The following is a 21,785-nucleotide window of genomic DNA, read 5'->3' as shown; positions in this document are numbered from 1 at the left end:
GGTCTTTCTCTGGCTAGAATCCCTGGACTGATGTTGGACGACAGAGCGCCGCGCACGCCACAGCCTCACCCAAGACCCTGCCTGCATCCTCTGCTCCCAGGAGACGGAATCCATCGATCACCTACTATCTGGTTGTGTGTTTGCCCAGATCACCTGGCATGAAATCCTCTCATGGTGCCGGCTCACCACCCCACCCATGGATGGCACGGCGACCTTCTTCTCTTGGTGGTCTCTAGTGGCTGAAACTTCACTGAGCGGCCTGCGTAAAGGACTCAACTCCATTGTCGCATTGACTTCTTGGGCCATTTGGAAGCATCGCAATGCTGCCATCTTCGACGGCCTCCAACCCTCCACCGAAGATCTCGTGCTAACCATCAAAGAAGACGCTCGCCTCTGGGCCAAGGCCGGCGCCAAGGGTTTAGCTGCAATCAGTCTTGTAACCTGATCATCTGTTTCGAGGCTGAGCATCCTCCTCCCCCTGCTCGATGCACCCTTCCAGATGCCTGTTAGTGTACGTCTGTGAGGATGCCACTTGTGCAAACAACTCTCCTTTCCTACCTATCAATGAAATGATATGCTGCGTATTCACCAAAAAAAGGACCGCCTATTCTTATTTGTTGTGTGCGTGGGTCTCCTGGTTTAGCCGCAGAAGAGGTCAACAACCCACGGAAAAAGCTGCAGGAGGGGAAGAAATTGTGTGATGAGCTTTACACATCTCTGAGCATTGCTGGCGATGAGCTACTGGAGTACTAGTGCAAGGTGCCTGAGCTTGAAGGTGCTCTTGCTACCAAGGAGGAGCTGCAAGAGCAGGCAGGCGTGATTATGCAAAATGATGCCAAAAAACATCGGCTATCTAAGGCCCGGGCTGATGCCGACCTTCGCTCGAAGCAGCTGGAATTGAAGGTCCAAGGGTTGGAGGTCGCCGCCAAATATAAGCCTTGCTTCTTGTTGTGGATTTTATTTTCCTTTGAGGTTTGTTTCTTGACTAGGTCTTTTTGACACAGTGTCACTTCCGGATGCCGTGCATGAGGATGCGGTGGTGTGCCTTGAGCAGGTCGCCGACCTCGCCGAATGGATGCGTAGCGCTTTTGGCACGACCTGTGGTATATGTTGTTTTGCAGTGTCGGTACCGTAATGGCTGGGTTCACGGACCCAACTATGCACGCGGTGGACGCCCTTGGACTAGACTCAAGAAGAATGAGGAGCTGCCGATCACTCTTTCTTCCCTAGTGGTGGCACGCAGATCTTCGTATAGAACTACAACAAGCAACTTCACCAGGAGAAGCATAGGCTCGGTGGTGGCATGCATATCTTTGTTCAAAAGATCTCCATGGTCATCAGATGGGCCTGCCCAAGTCAAGAAACAAGTCAGATATAAGCACCCAGCAACAACTCACGCTGACCAAGGCCCCGGAATGGCCTCACCCGGCAACAACCATCCTCAGTCGTCCCGCAGTCAGCAAGCCTTCGACAGCAAGCTATCGCCTCACGCACGCGTGGCACGGTTGTTTTGCGCTCGCACAACCCTTGTGCCACGCAGCAGGTGAACAGATGCGCCAGTAGCTGGACAAGACGCAGGGGCTGATTTACTCCCCCACCTCGCCACATGGTGCACACCTGTTTAGAGACGTGTCACGCCCCATGCAGGTGGCACCATGGTTGGTGGTGACAAGACAGGCATCCGTTCCTAGAAGACAAAAGGTAGTGCCACTTCACCCAAGCATTTAATGCACTCATCTACCCAATCGGCTCAGGGTAGTTCCTTAGCAACTACACAATTGTGGTACCCCTTGACATATAAAAGGAGGACCAGGCTATAGAGAGAGAGGGCTAACCTTTTCTCTAGAGAGGAAATAGGCTGGACCCTTGGGAGAACACCAATAGGAGCACACAACGCTTCCCGTTCCCGGAAAGGACTTGTAGCTCGCTATCCACACACACAAACACACACAAGGCATGAGTAGGGTATTACGCAACCATGTGGCCCGGATCTGGGTAAATCACCGTGTGCATTTCAGTAGTGTAGGTCCTCACCTTCGTGCCCCATCCATGAACCAGCTAAAGGACATGTCCCATCCACGGTGTCACACGCATGTTCTTCACACGGCCGTTGACACCTGGCACCCAGGCAGGGGGCGCCCGTGCAGATCTACATCGACAAAGCCGATGGTGTCTCCGATGATGCCAGATCTATCGTCATCATCATCAGCCTCTTCATCATCAAGCAAGAATGGCCAGGATATGCTGCCTAAGTCTGTAGCCCCGTGTTCTGGGCATCCACAGGCCCTTGGCAGCGAAAGGAGGGTGACCCACCTCACCTCCGGAAGGACCACATGCCTGGCAAGCCCCAGACTATGCAGTTCGCCCCCACCGGTGGCAAGGTGGGACATCACCCATGGTGCCCGCGCGCGACTGTTGCCAAGATTCCTCGCCAAGGAAAGAGTCTCGCGGTGACTTGCCCCACCTACATCTCGCTTTGCTACCTCAAGAAGAGGCCAAGTGATGGTGTCCTGGATTAGGGGGTCCTAGCCTAGATGACCTAGTCCATGGGCCGAACTGATGGCCAGTTAATGAGGAAGGACTCCGAAGGCCTCCAACCTATGCGTATCCAGCTACACCAAGGACTGGACGTGTATTCCAAGAAGGTCTATTAGATTCGGCATGTAATCCCTATATGGCAACTGACCATGTGTAACCCTAATACCCCTGATGCCTATATAAACCAGAGGGTTTAGTCCATAGAGGTCCATTCATACATTCATCATTGTCATACCCCTAGGGTTTAGACCACAACTCATGATCTCGAGGTAGATCAACTATGTACTTTGATACACCCATAATATAAGCAAGAGCAGGACGTAGGGTTTTCCCTCCTTAAAGAGGGCCCGAACCTGGGTAAAAACACAATGTCGTCTATCTCTTGTTACCCACTGATCCGATCTAACAGCTTGGGCCCTCTACCTGAGGTTTGCCGGCTTTGACATCGACATTGGTGCTTTAATTGAGAGCTTGCTTTTGATCGCCAAGGGTCCATGTCTCATCTACAGATCGACAACAACATTGGTTGCGGTGACATCTTCGTCCCCGACCAGCCTTTTGCCTTTGGCAGCATTGCGCTGCATGCCGATTCGACCGGCCATCTAGGCTGGGTCGAGAACTTCGCTCTGAATCAAGTCATCATGTTCGGAAGCCTAGAGTACACCACAGATGCCCGAGGTGACCTGGTCCTTTTGGGGTGGACCTCAGATCAACTTGAAGACCCCTCCGGCAACGTGGCCCCGATGTTGGCTTACGTCGGAATCCTCGGATCCGCCCTCCACCTAGAGTTGACCCCGGGCATAGATCCGGTGATTGTCACATACATCTTGAACATTGGGTCCTCATGCGCTGGCTTTGAGCCGAGCTCATCTTCAGACCCGAAAGCAGAGATCGTGTCATCCATGACCTATGAAGTTACTGCTCCTGCCCATCAGGGACCAGCCCCGGGCGAGCAAAAGGATGGTGCTACGTCAGGTAGCCAGGGAAAACTCTTCCAGATCATCCCGACTTAAGCCCAAGTCCTGGACACCGAGGATCTCTCGCAGATAAATGATGTGCTGGATCGAATTCAAAACATGGCGATCTCAACCGCCGTTTATGATCAGATCGGATGTAAAGCCAGCGATTGAGAAAATTTTATCCCACCCATCATCCACCTAGTCACTATGGTCGACGATTTGACCGATACGCTTGACTACAGCTCCGGCGAAGCCACTGACATGGACGAAGACGCCTGTGGCGATTCCGAACCAAATCCACCCACGGTCGTACCCCATATAGGGAATTGGGCCGCTACTCTACATACGACGTCTACATGGTCGACATTCCCAAGGAGAAGCCTAAATAAAACCCTAAGCATCGCCGCCTGAAAAGGCGATCGAAGGGTCACAATGGAAGTAGAAGCACGACTAGCACCTCAGGTGCCGCCAATAAAGGTGCTGCCCCCGACACCATCGAGAACTTGTCGAGGACGTTCAAGCCTCACCCACCCAACAGAACGGGCCAGCCAGAACTCCCACAGACAAAAATCTTGAGGACACGGGCACCTTCGATGACGAGTCGGACAAGGATTACCTCCCTGAATCTGAGGACGATGTAAGTCTTGGGCCTGAGTACTTCGTGGTGCCCACAAACCCATCCGAGCAAGCACTGTTTCAGTGCAGCTAATTGCAACCGCGCGGAGCTTGAAATAGAAGCAGCAGGAGTGATACGTCTCCCTCGTATCTATAATTTTTGATTGTTTCATGCCAATATTATACAACTTTCACATATTTTTGGCAACTTTTTATATGATTTATTGGACTAACCTATTGATCCAGTGCCAAGTGCTAGTTCCTGTTTTCTGCATGTTTTTTGTATCGCAGACTATCCATATCAAACGAAGTCCAAATGCAATAAAATTTCACGGAGAATTATTTTGGAATATATGTGATTTTTGAGAGGTTGAACCACTGCAAACGGAGGCCCACACAGGGCACAATACACCAGGGCGCGCCAGAGGCCCCTGGCGCGCGGTGGTGGGTTGTGCCCACCTCGTACATCGGTTGGACCTCTACTTCGGGCGTAAGGAAGCTTATATCCGGAAAAAAATCGTGTTAAAATCTCAGCACAATCGGAGTTACGGATCTCCGAGAATATAAGAAACGGTTTTCGGCCAGATCTGGGGAGCGCGAAACAGAAGAGAACATAGAGGGAGATCCAATCTCGGAGGGGCTCCCGCCCCTCCGCCGCCATGGAGACCAAGGACCAAAGGGGAAACCCTCCTCCCATCTAGGGGGAGGCCAAGGAATAAGAAGGAAGAGGGGGGCTCTCTCACCCTCGCTTCCGGTGGCGCCGGAGTGCCACCGGGGCAACGATCGAGACGGCGATCTACATCAACAATCTTGATACCGTCAACACCAACTTTCTCCCCCTCTATGCAGCGGTGTAACACCTCTTCCCCCCACCGTAATCTCTACTTAAACATGGTGCTCAACTCCATATATTATTTCCCAATGATCTATGGTTATCCTATGATGTTTGAGTAGATCCGATTTGTCCTGTGGGTTAATCGTGATCTTGGTTGGTATGATTGTATATTTTATTTATGGTGCTGTCCTACGGTGCCCTCCGTCTCGCGCAAACGTGAGGGGCCCTCGCTGTAGGGTGTTGCAATATGTTCATGGTTTGCTTATTGTCAATGTTGTGGGGGTGACAGCAGCCTAAACGCGGATAGGTGGGTTATGGCGTATGAGAGTAAAGAGGACTTGATACTTAATGCTATGGTTGGGTTTCACGACCTTAATGATCTTTAGTAGTTGCGGATTCTTGCTATAGTTCCAATCATAAGTGCATATGATCCAAGTAGAGAAAGTATGTTAGCTCATGCCTCTCCCTCATATAAAATTACAAGAATGATTACCAGTACTTGTTATCGATTTCCTAGGGACAAATAACTTTCTTGTTGACCAAAGCTATCCACTTTTATTACCTTGCAATTTATTCGTAGTTTTATTCCCGCAAAGTACTCGTAGATTTATTCTTGCCAAATAGTTTCATACTTGTTCTAGGTAAAGCAAACGTCAAGCGTGTGTAGAGTTGTATCGGTGGTCGATAGAACTTGAGGGAATATTTGTTCTACCTTTAGCTCCTTGTTGGGTTCGACACTCTTATTTATCAAAAAAGGCTACAAACGATCCCCTGTACTTGTGGGCTATCAAGGAGCTGTATACCCATGAAAACACACTCAATGATAAATGGGTGAAAATCCTTGCAGCTGAAGCAGACCTCGAAGATCGACGTGCGGCCACCAAGTCATTCCCACGTTGTCGGCTGCTGCCTGACTTTAATGATGAGGCAACAGATAATGAGCTGCTAGCATATGACCACGTGGGACAGGTTGACCGTCCCCCTAGAGGGCGAGATCGGCCAACAGGGGCACCCAAGGAACCCCCTGCTAAAACCATCCCTCACGGCAAGAGTGATGTCGAGCTCCCTGTTGACACATGAACACGTCATGTGTACCCTCGACGCCGGGGATGATGCACCGCAACTCACGTCGAAGGAGACCCGACTGACAGCATGATACGCAGGATAGCCGGCAGGTACTTTTGAAGACCCAAAACCCCGCATGCCCGGGAGGGACCCCATCAGGGAGTGGGGAGGCTATGGGCTGCCCTAGGTGGATTCGCTCACCCCTAGAGCCTCGGGATTCGCAGCTCTCAAACTCGAGGAACAATGAAGAACGAGAGAGAGAGAGAAATGGGGGAGAGATAAAACGTAGATGAAAAATTAGTGTATTGATTTGTTTGATTGTGTGTTGTTCAACTTACCGTCATCTGTCATCTATTTGTGAGGCAGCTGGACTTCCCGTATAAGAAAATGGCTCCAAATCCCGTCCAAATCTTTCCAAATTTAACCGAACTCGGATTTATGTAAGTCTGAGACAACAGTTCGGTTTTTTAGTCTCACGGGCCATAAACAACCTCGGATGAAGATGAGCCCGAAAGGAAATCTAACCGTTTTGACGAGGTGAACAACTTTCACGTTGAACATTTTTTGATTCAAGGCCATCTTAAATACCTTACGAGGCCATCTTTGACTTCGAGTCGGACTCGGTAATGCAATTTTCTTGGTTGTCCGAGTCTTGTAGCAACCTTTTTTTAGAGAAAGCCATCATGGCGGTTTATATTTCATGTGAAAAGAGTGATACATCGTTTGTTAGCACATCAACTAAGAATCTCAGAGGTTTAGATTCCAAACAATGGTTCGCGCCACCTCCGAGTTCCTAGCCACTACATCTACCGCCATATTGGCCTCCCAAGGACTATGAGTAAAAACTATGGAAATAAAATTACTAGCTAGGAAAAAACATTCTTCAAATTGCTATTGCTGGCCTAAGCGAATTCCCGCTATTCTGCATGATCTCAGTGACAACCATGCAATCTGCCTCCATATGTATCTTGCTATACCCCACCTCATTTGCGAGTATGAGTCCATCTCATAGTCCTCTGGCTTCCACTGTCGCCGCATCTTCCACGAAGGGTATGTTAATGCTGTGTGGGACACCGTAGCCATGTCAGTGATGATGCTGTGCGGGACACCATAGCGGTTACCACGCCGGATATAAAGTCAATCACTAGTCCTGCTTCAGCCGTTTTTACTGGTTTGGCCTATATCCACTTAGTGAATTTATCCACCATAACAAGTAAATATTTCTTTTTGTGGCCTCCCCCTTTAAGGGGTCCGACCATATCGAACCCCCAGAACGCGAGGGCTAATTAATGGGGATTGTTCTGAAGGCAGTGGGAGGCATATGGCTTTGATGGCGAAAAGCTGACATCCCACACAACACTGGACAAGGGTTTGTGCGTCTGCCCGGACCGTTGGCCAGAAAAAGCCTGTTCGGAAGGCTTTGCTTACGAGGGCCCGAGCTGCAGCGTGGTGGCCGCCCAGACCAGCGTGTATTTTGGCCAAGAGTTGCCGTCCCTCCTCTTCAGAGATGCACCTTTGGAGAACTCCGGTAGTGCTTTTCTTGTACAACTCACCTTCGTGAACTTTGTGTCTTAGAGCGCCGAACTATGTAACGGGCCTCATTTTGATCATCGGGAAGCTCCTACCTATTAAGGTAGGCCAGGAAAGGTTCAGTCCAAGGAGCAATAATGGCCATGATCTCATGAGCAGAGCGTGTTATTTCAATAGCCGACCCCCCGATGATATCTGTATTGTGTTCAGCTGCTGGGGGCGTGATCAGGTCCGTACTGGTGTCTTCGCTCTCATCCTGCGATACCACGGATGGCTTGAAGAGCCTTTCCACAAAGGTATTAGGCGGGACGGGGTCGCACTTGGTGCTCATGCGAGTGAGTATATCCGCTGCCTGGTTACTGTCTCGAGCGACGTGATGAAATTCAAGCCGCTCGAACCGAGCCGATATTTTTAATACGGTGTTTCGATATGCTGCCATTTTTAGATCTTTTGCATCGAACTCTCCATTTACTTGGGATATTGTGAGGTTTGAGTCGCCGCGCACCTCTAGGCGTTGTATGCCCATGGAGAGAGCCATGCGGAGACCACATAGAAGTGCCTCGTATTCGGGTGCGTTATTGGAGTTTGTATACATGATTTGCAACACGTAGCGGACTGTGTCCCCCATAAGGGTTGTCAAGATGACGCCAGCCTCAGTTCCGGCTAGCATTTTAGAGCCGTCGAAGTACATGATTCAATTGGAGTAGGAACTGTATTCTTTGGGGAGCTCGGCCTCCGTCCACTCTGCAACGAAGTCGGCTAGCACATTGGATTTAATAGCTCGGTGTGGCCTATATGTTATTTGGAATGGTAAGAGCTCAATGGCCCATTTAGCTATGCGGCCAGTGGCGTCCCTGTTGTTTATGATGTCGTTGAGTGGTACTTTGGATGCCACCATGATCGAACACTCTTGAAAATAGTGTCAGAGTTTTCGGGATGCCATAAAGACCGCATAAGCTATCTTTTGTAGTGAGGTTATCAGGATTTGCATGGTGTAAGGACCTCCGATACGTAATAGACTGCCTTTTGGATGGGGAATTTATGCCCCTCTTCCCCTCGCTCGACGACGAGTACGGCACTCACTACCTGGTGAGTTGCGGAGATATAAAGCAACATAGGCTCACCAACACTTGGGGCGGCTAGGATTGGGTTGGCTGCTAATAAGGTTTTCATTTCTTCCAATCCGGTTGTGGCCACTTCCATCCATTCAAAGTTGTCGGTGCGTCTGAGCAGTCTATAAAGTGGTAATGATTTTTCTCCTAATCTGGAGATGAAGTGGCTCAAAGCCGCCACGCACCCTGCTAGCTTTTGGACCTGCTTTTAGTCTGTTGGCGTAGCCAATGCGACAAGGCTAAGATTTTAGCTGGGTTTGCTTCAATTCCTCTATGGGAGATGATGAACCCTAGTAGCTTCCCGGCTGGAACGCCGAAGACACATTTTTCTGGATTGAGCCGTATGTCGTATGTTCGGAGGTTATCAAATGTGAGGCGGAGATCATCCACCAATGATTCGATGTGTTTAGTCTTAATGACTACATCGTCCACATATGCTTCAACTGTCTTGCCGATTTTTTCCAAGCATGTGTCGAATCATGCGTTGGTAAGTGGCACCAGCGTTTTTAAGCCCAAAAGGCATAGTGTTGAAATAGAAAGGCCTGTACAGGGTGATGAATGGTGTTGCGGCCTGATCGGACCATGAATGAGTCGTGTCCCGCGGTCGAGGAAACAGAATGAGTCGTGTCCCGCGGTCGCATCAATGATCTGGTCAATGCGGGGCAACGAGAAAGGGTCTTTAGGGCAAGCCTTATTGAGGTCTTTGAAATCGACACAAAGGCGCCAAGATTTATCCTTTTTCGGCACCATGACGAAGCTGGCTAGCCAATCCGGGTGTTTGATTTCTCTGATGAACCCGGCCTCAAGTAGTTTGGCTAGCTCCTCCCCCATAGCTTGTCGTTTGGGTTCGGAAAATCACCGCAGCGTTTGCTTGACTGGTTTGAACCCTTTGATTATGTTGAGGCTGTGTTCGGCCAGTCTGCGTGGGATCCCTGGCATGTCCGAAGGGTGCCAGGCAAAGATATCCCAATTTTCCCATAGAATGCGCATAAGGCGGCGTCTACCGTCGGATCCAGCTGTGCTCCGATGGACGCTGTTTTATTAGGGTCCGTCGGGTGCACTTGAAATTTATCTATTTCATCTGCTGGCTTGAAAGAGGTGGATTTAGGTCTCTAATCGAGAATCACATCATCCTTGTCCAACGTGGATCATAGGGTGGTTAGTTCTTCGGCCGCGAAGGCTTCGAACTTCATTCTCGGGAGACAACGGAGAAGATAGAGGACTAGCCATAACGACAAGCAAACGAAAAAGAGGCGAACGGAAAAGAGAGGGCGAATAAAACAGCAAGGGTGAAGTGGGGGAGAGGAAAATGAGAGGCAAATGGCAAATAATGTAATGCGGGAGATAAGGGATTTGTGATGGGTACTTGGTATGTTGACTTTTGCGTAGACTCCCCGGCAACGGCGCCAGAAATCTTCTTGCTACCTCTTGAGCACTGCGTTGGTTTTTCCTTGAAGAGGAAAGGGTGATGCAGCAAAGTAGCGTAAGTATTTCCCTTAGTTTTTGAGAACCAAGGTATCAATCCAGTAGGAGGCTACGCGCGAGTCCCTCGTACCTACACAAAACAAATAACTCCTCGCAACCAACGCGGTAAGGGGTTGTCAATCCCTTCACGGTCACTTACGAGAGTGAGATCTGATAGATATGATAGGATAATATTTTTGGTATTTTTGTGATAAAGATACAAAGTAAAATAAAAGCAAAGTAAAAAGCAAAGGAAATAACTAAGTGTTGGAAGATTAATATGATGAAGATAGACCCGAGGGCCATAGGTTTCACTAGTGGCTTCTCTCAAGAGCATAAGTATTTTACGGTGGGTGAACGAATTACTGTTGAGCAATTGACAGAATTGAGCATAGTTATGAGAATATCTAGGTATGATCATGTATATAGGCATCACGTCCGAGACAAGTAGACCGACTCCTGCCTGCATCTACTACTATTACTCCACTCATCAACCGCTATCCAGCATGCATCTAGAGTATTAAGTTCATGAAAACAGAGTAACGCCTTAAGCAATATGACATGATGTAGAGGGATAAATTCATGCAATATGATAAAAACCCCATCTTGTTATCCTCGATGGCAACAATACAATACGTGCCTTGCTGCCCCTACTGTCACTGGGAAAGGACACCGCAAGATTGAACCCAAAGCTAAGCACTTCTCCCATTGCAAGAAAGATCAATCTAGTAGGCCAAACCAAACTGATAATTCGAAGAGACTTGCAAAGATAACCAATCATACATAAAAGAATTCAGAGAAGATTCAAATATTTTTCATAGATAATCTTGATCATAAACCCACAATTCATCGGTCTCAACAAACACGCCGCAAAAAGAAGATTGCATCGAATAGATCTCCACGAGAGAGGGGGAGAACATTGTATTGAGATCCAAAAAGAGAGAAGAATCCATCTAGCTACTAACTATGGACCCGAAGGTCTGAGGTAAACTACTCACACTTCATCGGAGAGGCTATGGTGTTGATGTAGAAGCCCTCCGTGATGGATGCCCCCTCCGGCGGAGCTCCGGAACAGGCCCCAAGATGGGATCTCGTGGGTACAGAAGGTTGCGGCGGTGGAATTAGGTTTTTGGCTCCGTCTCTGATCGTTTGGGGGTACTTAGGTATATATAGGAGGAAGGAGTACGTCGGTGGAGCAACAGGGGGCCCACGAGGGTGGAGGGCGCGCCCCCCCTACCTCGTGGCCTCCTCTTTTGTTTCTTGACATAGGGTCCAAGTCTCCTGGATCATATTCTTCCTAAAAATCACGTTCCCGAAGGTTTCATTCCGTTTGGACTCCGTTTGATATTCCTTTTCTATGAAACTCTGAAATAGGCAAAAAACAGCAATTCTGGGCTGGGCCTCTGGTTAATAGGTTAGTCCCAAAAATAATAAAAAGTGGATAATAAAGCCCAATAATGTCCAAAACAGTAGATAATATATCACGGAGCAATCAAAAAATATAGATATGTTGGAGACGTATCACCGTCCGATCTATAAGGAACGGGCAGATGGCCTTCGTCTACCTCTCGCCAGTCACTGTTGACGATCTTTCTCGAACCGCCAGCGACCACCGGCCCAGACCCCTGCCTCCGCCGCCCCGCCCTCCCCTCGACCTCACACCACCGCCGTGCTTGGCAGCGCCCCTAGGCCATCCCTTTAGTCCTGGCCGACCTCTAGATCGGGCCCCAGTAGCTCTAGGCCCCACACGCCCCTAAGATAAATACCGAGGCGCTGCTTCCCCGGTGTAATAGACGGATTAGCGCCTGTTACGCTGGGGAATGCTTCCGTTAATTGGGAATCAACTGACCAGGAATTGAAATCCAGGGGGGCGACGGACCTCTAGCTAAGGTGAAATAGTATATGAGGAGAAACCTTGTGCATCGCGAGTAACTAGGAACATCTAGTATCAAGAAGAAGTGGTCAACTAGTGTCTTCTGTGGGATGAATACCGTGCAAGTAGACACGTAAGATTTGCATGAATAAGGGAACAGGAGTACCATTTTCGGTTGCCGGTGTGGTCGCCTCCACATGTCGTGCCGATCTTCTTCTTTTTGCTCGGGAAACCGATGTTTTGGAGGAGGGTGTAGGCTTGGACGAACCCATGGCCAAATTGTTGACTATGTTGCCATGGCCGTATGTCGGCGGAGGGGAAGCAGATCCGAGGCGGCGAAGGACGGCGTAGCAGGAACAACTCCGGTGCAGTGGACGGTGTAGAAATTGGAGCGGCAGGGGTGAGGCGCAGGACGGCGTGGTTGTACTTGCTCGGGTACGGACGACTCGGCCTCGGCTTCAACTACTAGCCGTGGAGGGCGTTGCGATTGAGGTTGCGGTGGACGACGACGTCGGGGTATCGGCTCCGGCGTGATGGAGGAGGGCGGCGGCTGATGGGTGGGATGGCATGGCAGACGGAGGACGCCGGGGTTTTGCGGCTGGTGGAGAGGTAGTTTTGGTGCCCACGGAGTACGAATGGGGAATCGAACGCGGGGCGGGGGTGGAGGGAGCTAAGGGAGAACCATGTTTTGGTCTGGGACGCGCTTGTTTTTGGCTTTTTTGAACAGATAGGGACGCGCTTGTTTGAAATTTGGGGAAAGTACAAACTTTACCCCCTCTTAAATTTCGGACCTACTGCGGGTCGGGGTAGGATGGTAATCCCAGGTGTCCCAAATAGTGGGCAGGAGCGATTTCAGCCGCGTGCATGTGTGCTTAGGTGGCCATTGTGTATGAATGTTTTTTGGAGGCGGTTGCGTGGCGTCTAGAGGAAGCTACAAACCTACCCCGGTTTAGACCTTTGGACGTCGGGCCGGTAGGTTTCACGGGTCGGAGTTAGAAAAGTAATTTCCTTCTACTACCAAACATTGGTCTCACGCGGTTTCGGGCGAGTAGATGCTCTTTTGGCGCTTCGTTCGAAATTTTGAAACAGAAGCATTCACGTTTAGAGTACTCTTGAACTTTGAGGATTGACCTAAATAGACAACGTTAAATTTGACCTTGTATGTTTGAAAACCTCATTAAATTATCCGCTTCTTTTTGAAATTTTGACACTTGAAAATCCTAATAATTATGATTATTTGGAATGGAGGAGCTAAATTTGAATCCATTTTGTACAACACTATATATGTTGTTATGTACAAAATCAGAGCAAAGATTGGTGCCCCCATAACTTAGGTGTGATTTACAAATGCCATGATACCGAATTCAAATAATTGAATGGACTTCATGTTGAATTTGATTTTTTTAAACCACCTTAAGTTGAATTCAAATGTATGCTAGTTCATAGCTAGCTATTTATAATGTTCATTGTGTAACTTTCGTATGTATAATGTGCTCTACACACACAACATGAACTATACTCATGTTTATATTCGATTGCCAAAGCGATGCATTGTCTGGAGTTCAAAATACTAACTATGTGGATCAATTATGTCGAATAATAACATAGACATGCTCAAATTTGATAGAATCTAGATGTTTGATGGATCAATGACCGTTCCTTACGCGAATTGCAAATATCATGATCCCATCCTAATATTTGGAGACAATTTATATCTTTAATCAATGTGTACATCAGTCTTTTACGTGTAGTTTCACTCTCCATCGGTGGTCTCTCACACATGCTCACACACTCTCTCCTGAGGTGTCTTTCTCGCAGACATGCTCTTGATATAACCCTCCCTCCCTCTCGTAACCATTTACGATTGTTTTCACTAACCTTTATCACAAGCACTCTTCCTCTCACAAGCATACACACCCACAATCCCCATCGACCCTTTCTATATACATAGACCTGCCTACGTGTCTCCTGTACGCACATTATCTTTAGGCCTGTCTCTCACGCATTGTCTCACACCTCTCTTCCTAATCGACGAGTATGATTCTAGCAGAGCATTCTGTAGGACGCCCCTTAAAGTTAGGTTGGATGAATAGTAATATCAGAGATAAGGGGTTACTTAGTCCGATATCCCAGGGTTAAAAATCCTAGCCGGCTTTGTCAGTGGACACAGAGTCCTTCACAATTCTGCTATCGTTGTCTTGTATGACAAGTCATCCATGGGTCTTGAAAGCACAAGTGCTCCCTGGGTGGTTTTGGTAATTAATGTCAACATATCCCTTGTTGGACTAATGCTTCTACCTAGTATGTTTCAGATAAGTTCAAAAATGGAGTGACATGGACTAGAGGATGTGGAACCCCTTCAAGATGCTGAGGACAAAGGATTGGCTCAAGCTCAAAGCTCATGACTCTACATTTTCTATTTTAGTGGTCCAAGATCACATTGAGTCCATAGGAAAGCCAATACTATTAAGAGGGGATGAGGCGTTGCTTAATGGCTTGCTTGCTCAAAGTGCTTAGTGATATGCTCCAAAGCCCTTCAACCAGTTTCTCACATCCACATATGTCCCAAACCAAAAGTCAAACTCGGCCCCACCAAAACTTTCTATCCGGCGCCACCGAGTTCAGTTGACATAGCCACTGCCAGAAACCCTAATCGGTTCGGTCTCACCGTGTAACACCCCGGATGTAACTTTCCATATTTGTAACTCCAACTCTTGCCATTTTCGGCTATGTGTTATGATATTCTCTTCGTGGTCGGGTTTTGTTTGTCGTTTTGAATTTTGTTCATGTCATGCATATCATATCATGTCATCATGTGCATCTCATTTTGCATACGTGTTCGTCTCATGCATCCGAGCATTTTCCCCGTTGTCCGTTTTGCAATTCGGCGCTCCCATCTCCTCCGGCGCACCCCTCTTGTTTTTCTTTCGTGAGCGGGTGTCAAACGTTCTCGGGACCGAGGCTTGTCAAGTGGCCTTGGTATACCACCGATAGACCACCGGTCAAGTTTCGTTCCATTTGGAGGTCGTTTGGTACTCCAACGGTTAACCGAGTAACCGCAAAGTCCGTTTGTGTGTTGCAGAAAACCCCCCCTCATAACCAGCCCAAAACCCACCAAACTCTCTTCCATGCTGTAGGTCGTTCGATCACGATCGTGTGGGCGAAAACCGCACCTCATTTGGACTCTCCTAGCTCCCTCTAGCTATATATATGCATCCCCTCCCGAAAACATTCGCAGTCCAAACACATCGGCGCCGCCGCCCCCAGCCACTCCGGAGCTGCCACGTGGCGGCCGTACGCCGGCCGCCGCCGAGCCCGCGAGGCCCGCAGCAGGCCCCCGCGGCCCGGCCTCTCCTCGCCCGCGCCTCCCGCGCCCTGCGCCGCCGTGCGCCGCGCCGCCGCCTCGCCTCTCCACCGCGCCGCCGCCCTCCGTCCGCCGGCTGCCGCCGTGCGCTGCGCCGCCGCGCGAGACCGCGCCGCCCCGCCACCGTGCGCCACCCCGCGGCCGAGCGCGCCCAGCCGCCGGCGCCGCCGTCCGCCGCCGCTCCGGTGTCTCCCTCCGGTCTCCCTCGTCGTCCCTCTCCCTCCGGTCGAAGCTCCGGCGAGCTTGAGCAGCTCCAACTCCGGCGGCCCGAGCCCGTGCTCCAGATCCGATCCAGAGAAACCCTAGGGTTGACTTTCTTCCTCCTCCCGTTTTTCTCCAAGTCTTTTATCTTCACAGTATATTGCAATGTTCATCGCATCATAACTCTCCGCATATAGCTCCGTTTCGCGCGTGTAATATATAGAATTGTTCGCCTCGTGATGCTCTTCATTTTGTTCAATTGCACCATGTTCATTAGAATCCATCTTGATTCCCAAATCTCTGGTGCAAGAGTGCTACTTGCTGTTAACTGCTGTTACTTAGCAGAACTTGGAGATTTGTTATTTTTGTTGCATTTAATCTGTGCATCTTATGGGCATGAGCTCTACATGTGTTTTGTTGTATGCCGTGCCATCTTTACTGAGGTTTATGCCATGTATTTTTGCAATCTCTGTGGTGACTAGCACAAGCATTCAAACTAGGCTTCGTGATGTTTCTGATTTCAGGAACTTGGTAGTTTTTCTAAGTCTTTGTCTGCTGTTATTTAGTTGCTATGTATCCATGTGTCTACAGAGAGATCCATGCTTATTTTGAGGATGTTCAGTAAGGATGTTTTGTAGATATTATTGTAGTTGATCCATTCCTGCCCTTGTTTGCAATTGTGGAGTGCCATAGCATGACTCAATCTGGCTCTACTTTTGCTATAAAATATTTCTGGCAGATTGTTTACGTGTTATTCAATTTTGCCAAGCGTGTTGTAGTTGTTTCATCCATGCTATGAATTTGCTCTTGCCATGGATAGCTTCATAAACATACCATCTTGCTGTAGGTATGCTTGTTTTGTCATGCATTGCCTTGTGGTGAGTGCATCAAGCTCACCAAGATGCCTTCATATTATTGTTTCTGCCATGCTCTGTTTTCTGCTAAGTCTGAAACCTGTTAACGAAACTTGCTATGTTTACATGGTTGTCATCATATCTTCTGGTCCTTTTTGGCTTATAGTCAGTAAGGGACTTTTGTCATATGCATTTAGTAAAATACTTTCATGCCTTGTTTTGCCATGTTAAGTTCCTGTAGCATGTTGATTTCGTGCTCTGAACATTGCTAGCTGATGCTGTTTCTGGCATGTCCAGTAATTTCACTAAGTCTGTGATCCTGATATCTTTTGCACTTTTGCCATGCTTGTTTGAGCCTGTTTGTGATCTAGCCGTAGCTCAGTGTTCATCTTTTGTCAAGCTTCTCCTGTAGATTGCTTCCATATGCTTTGTTGCTATGTTGGAGTGCTGTAGCATTGTTACTTATTGCATTTTAAGTGCTATCATGCTGTTAATCGCAGATTCGTGTCATTCTTGTTTTGCTTGCCATTTGCAAACCGTGCATCCGTTTCCGGTGATCTTTATATCGATTTCAACCGAAATCATCTCATCTTTCCAGTGGCATGCTTGGTTTGTCAAGTTACTGCCTTGTTCATCATTTTCCTCCCGGAGCACGCATACGCATCGCATATCATATCTTGCATATCATTCATGTATTGCATCATGTTGCTTGTGCATTTCCCGTGATTGATTGTGGTTCCATTGCTTGTGTTCTTGTCTTGGGTAGAGACGGGAGACGAGTTCGTGAATGAGGAACCTGTTGAGTACGCTTACGAGGATCAAGCTTTCGACAACTCTGAGAACCTTGCAGGCAAGATGACCATACCCTCGAAATCACTTCTATCTTTGCTTTGCTAGTTGTTCGTTCTATTGCCATGCTGCGTCACCTACCACTTGCTATATCATGCCTCCCATATTGCCATGTCAGCCTCTAACCATCCTTTCCTAGCAAACCGTTGTTTGGCTAAGTTACCGCTTTTTCTCAGCCCTTCTTATAGCGTTGCTAGTTGCAGGTGAAGTTGAAGTTTGTTCCATGTTGGAACATGGATATTTTGGGATATCACAATATCTCTTATTTAATTAATGCATCTATATATTGGGTAAAGGGTGGAAGGCTCGGCCTTATGCCTGGTGTTTTGTTCCACTCTTGCCGCCCTAGTTTCCGTCATACCGGTATTATGTTCCTTGAGTTTGCGTTCCTTGCGTGGTCGGGTGATTTATGGGACCCCCTTGACAGTTCGCCTTGAATAAAACTCCTCCAGCAAGGTCCAACCTTGGTTTTACCATTTTCCACCTAAGCCTTTTACCCCGGGTTTTCGCGAGCCCGAGGGTCATCTTTATTTTAACCCCCCCGGGCGAGTGCTCCTTCGAGTGTTGGTCCGAACCGAGCAGCATGCGGGGCCACCTCGGGGAAACTCGAGGTCTGGTTTTACTCGTAGCTTGACTTATCCGGTGTTCCCTGAGAACGAGATATGTGCAGCTCCTATCGGGATTTGTCGGCACATTCGGGCGGCTTTGCTGGTCTTGTTTTACCATTGTCGAAATGTCTTGTAAACCGGGATTCCGAGACTGATCGGGTCTTTCCGGGAGAAGGTTTATCCTTCGTTGACCGTGAGAGCTTATGATGGGCTAAGTTGGGACACCCCCTGCAGGGTATTATCTTTCGAAAGCAGTGCCCACGGTTATGAGGCAGATGGGAATTTGTTAATGTCCGGTTGTAGAGAACTTGTCACTTGACCCAGTTAAAATACATCAACCGTGTGTGTAGCCGTGATGGTCTCTTCTCGGCGGAGTCCGGGAAATGAACACGGTTTGAGTTATGAATGATGTAAGTAGGAGTTCAGGATCACTTCTTGGTCATTACTAGTTGACGACCGTTCTGTTGCTTCTCTTCTCGCTCTCATTTGCGTATGTTAGCCACCATATATGCTTAGAGCATGCTGCAGCTCCACCTCATTACAACATCCTTTCCTATAAGCTTAAATAGTCTTGATCTCGCGGGTGTGAGATTGCTGAGTCCTCGTGACTCACAGATTCTACCAAAACAGTTGCAGGTGCCGACGATGCCAGTGCAGATGATGGGTTCGACCTCAAGTGGGAGTTCGACGAGGAACGTGGTCGTTACTATGTGTCTTTTCCTGATGATCAGTAGTGGAGCCCAGTTGGGACGATCGGGGATCTAGCATTTGGGGTTATCTTATTTTCATTTGGATTTTGACCGTAGCCGGTCTATATGTGTGTATTTTGGATGATGTATGAATTATATTTATGTATTGTGTGAAGTGGCGATTGTAAGCCAACTCTCGTTATCCCATTCTTGTTCATTACATGGGATTGTGTGAAGATGACCCTTCTTGCGACAAAACCACAATGCGGTTATGCCTCTAAGTCGTGCCTCGACACGTGGGAGATATAGCCGCATCGTGGGTGTTACACACCGATGGGATCTCGGTCTCACCGAGATGGGCTTGCAAACTCTCTATTGCCTATTGCAATAATTTCGGTCCCACCGAGATATGCAATCGGTCCCGTTGAGTTTGCTTGGCCAACTCTCTGTTTCGCTTATTACCCAAATCGGTCCCACCGAGTTTGTGTAATCGGTCAAACCGAGTTCAGGCTTTACACTAACCCTAGCACATCGGTCCTACCGAGTTGATCATATCGGTCCCATCGAAATGCCTAACGGTCACATTATGAACTAAATCGGTCTGACCGAGTTTCACGATTCGGTCCCACCGAGTTTGGTAAATTGTGTGTAACGGTTAGATTTTGTGTGGAGGCTATATATACCCCTCCACCCACTCTTCATTCATGGAGAGAGCCATCAGAACATGCCTACACTTCCAACATACATTTTCTGAGAGAGAACCACCTACACTTGTGTTGAGGTCAAGATATTCCATTTCGACCACATAAATCTTGATCTCTAGCCTTCCCCAAGTTGCTTTCCACTCAAATAATCTTTCCACCAAATCCAATCCTATGAGAGAGAGTTGAGTGTTGGGGAGACTATCATTTTAAGCACAAGAGCAAGGGGTTCATCATCAACACACCATTTGTTACCTCTTGGAGAGTGGTGTCTCCTAGATTGGCTAGGTGTCACTTGGGAGCCACCGTCAAGATTGTGGAGTTGAACCAAGGAGTTTGTAAGGGCAAGGAGATCGCCTACTTCGTGAAGATCTACCCGAGTGAGGCAAGTCCTTCGTGGGCGACGGCCATGGTGGGATAGACAAGGTTGCTTCTTCATGGACCCTTCGTGGGTGGAGCCCTCCGTGGACTCGCGCAACCGTTACCCTTCGTGGGTTGAAGTCTCCATCAATGTGGATGTACGATAGCACCACCTATCGTAACCACGGATAAAAAATCTCCGTGTCTCCAAATTGCGTTTGCACACTCCAATCCCATCCCTTTACATTCTTGCAACTTGCATGATTTACTTTCCGCTTCTCATATACTCTTGTCATGCTTGCTTGATATGTATTGTGAATGGTTAAACTTGTGCCAAAACTCCACATCAACTTAAGGAAATTAAAAACTGCTACTTTTCTTCTTAGAGTCTATTCACCCCCCTCTAGACACCTCTTCTCGATCCTTTCAATTGGTATCAGAGCTTTGGTCTACATTGCTTTGGTTTAATCACCATTGGAGGAAGATAGATGAGGCTATGTTGGGGAGTCTTAGACGCAGAGTACCTATTCTTGATGGAGAGTTCTTTCATGAGTGGAAAAATGAAATGCTTTAGATTTTCAAAGAATATCATTTGAACAAGTACATTACTAGCCCTTGTGCACCTCATGTTGATCCTTTGCATTCTACCCTTAATGAGTCTATTGACATGATCCGCAACCTTAGAACTGTTAATCTTATCACTAGAGGCTTGCCTAGAAACTTGATTGGATGTTTGCCTACTCTTGATTGTGCCTACACTATATGGAGATTTCTTGAGGAAAGATTTCCAAACTATTCCTTGCAAAACCTAGATGAAATTCTTCATAAGTCTATTGCCTTGAGTATGATGAATTCTAGTAATCCTAGCTTTGGTGACTGTCTATTTGAGCTTACCAATCTCATGCGTGCCAAAGGAAATGTTGGAATCATTAGCAATATCATATCCGAAGCTATTAGAATTCATAAAGGTGACCATTGTGATGATCATTTATCTAATGAATTACCCTCTCTAGGAATTGATCAAATACAAGACAATGTTGAACATGGATACTATGATGAGGATGATGATAGTGACTATGATCTTGACGATACGATGAGACGCTTTGGTCTTATGTCTAATCTTCACGGCTACATGGCTGGAGGAAAGGAATGGGTCCTTGATAGTGGATGTACTGATTATATGACCGGAGACAAAGATATGTTTCGTGAGCTTGCTGAAAACGACGGCCCTCGAAAGTATGTCACTTTTGGTGATAACTCAAAGGGTAAGGTGGTTGGCCTCGGTAAGGTGGCCATCTCACATGATAGCTCCATACAAAACGTCATGCTCGTTGAATCTCTTGGGTACAATTTACTTTCAGTATCTAGACTTGCTGATTTCGGTTTCAATGTCCTATTTACTGAAGTAGATTGCCAAGTGTTTCGAAGAGACAATCATAAAATGGTCTTTACCAGTATACGTAGAGGTGATCTTTACATTGTTGATTTCACTAAAAAGGCTCAACCTAGAACTTGCTTAATTGCTAAATCTTCTAAAGGCTGGTTGTGGCATAGAAGGTTAGGTCATGTGGGCATGCGAAATCTTGATAAGCTTATTAAAGGTGATCATATCCTTGGAGTAAAAGATGTTATATTTGACAAGGATAGACTTTGTAGTGCTTGTCAAGCAGGAAAACAAGTTGGAGGGAGTCAACCCGTGAAGAACATCATGACCACGAGAAGACCACTCGAGCTACTTCATATGGATCTCTTTGGTCCCAATGCCTACAAGAGTCTCGGTGGTAACTCATTTGGTCTAGTGATAGTCGATGATTTTTCAAGATTTACGTGGGTGTTCTTTCTTGATGACAAATCGCAGGTCCAAAAGATCTTCAAACACTTTGCTAGGAAGGCCCAAAATCAATTTGAAGTGAAGATCAAGAAGGTTCGGAGCGACAACGGAACAGAGTTCAAGAACGCAAATGTGGATACCTTTCTTGACGAAGAGGGGATTTCACACGAGTTCTCGGCTACGTACACACCTCAACAAAATGGAGTTGTTGAGAGGAAGAACCGGACTCTTATTGACATGGCAAGAACGATGCTTGATGAGTACAAGACTCCAAAACACTTTAGGGTGGAAGCGGTTGAGACAGCTTGTCATGCAACAAATCGCTTGTATCTTCACA

The sequence above is a fragment of the Aegilops tauschii genome, chromosome 6, assembly GCF_002575655.3.
Source record: "Aegilops tauschii subsp. strangulata cultivar AL8/78 chromosome 6, Aet v6.0, whole genome shotgun sequence".
NCBI lineage: Eukaryota > Viridiplantae > Streptophyta > Magnoliopsida > Poales > Poaceae > Aegilops > Aegilops tauschii.
This window is presented reverse-complemented; position numbering follows the sequence as displayed.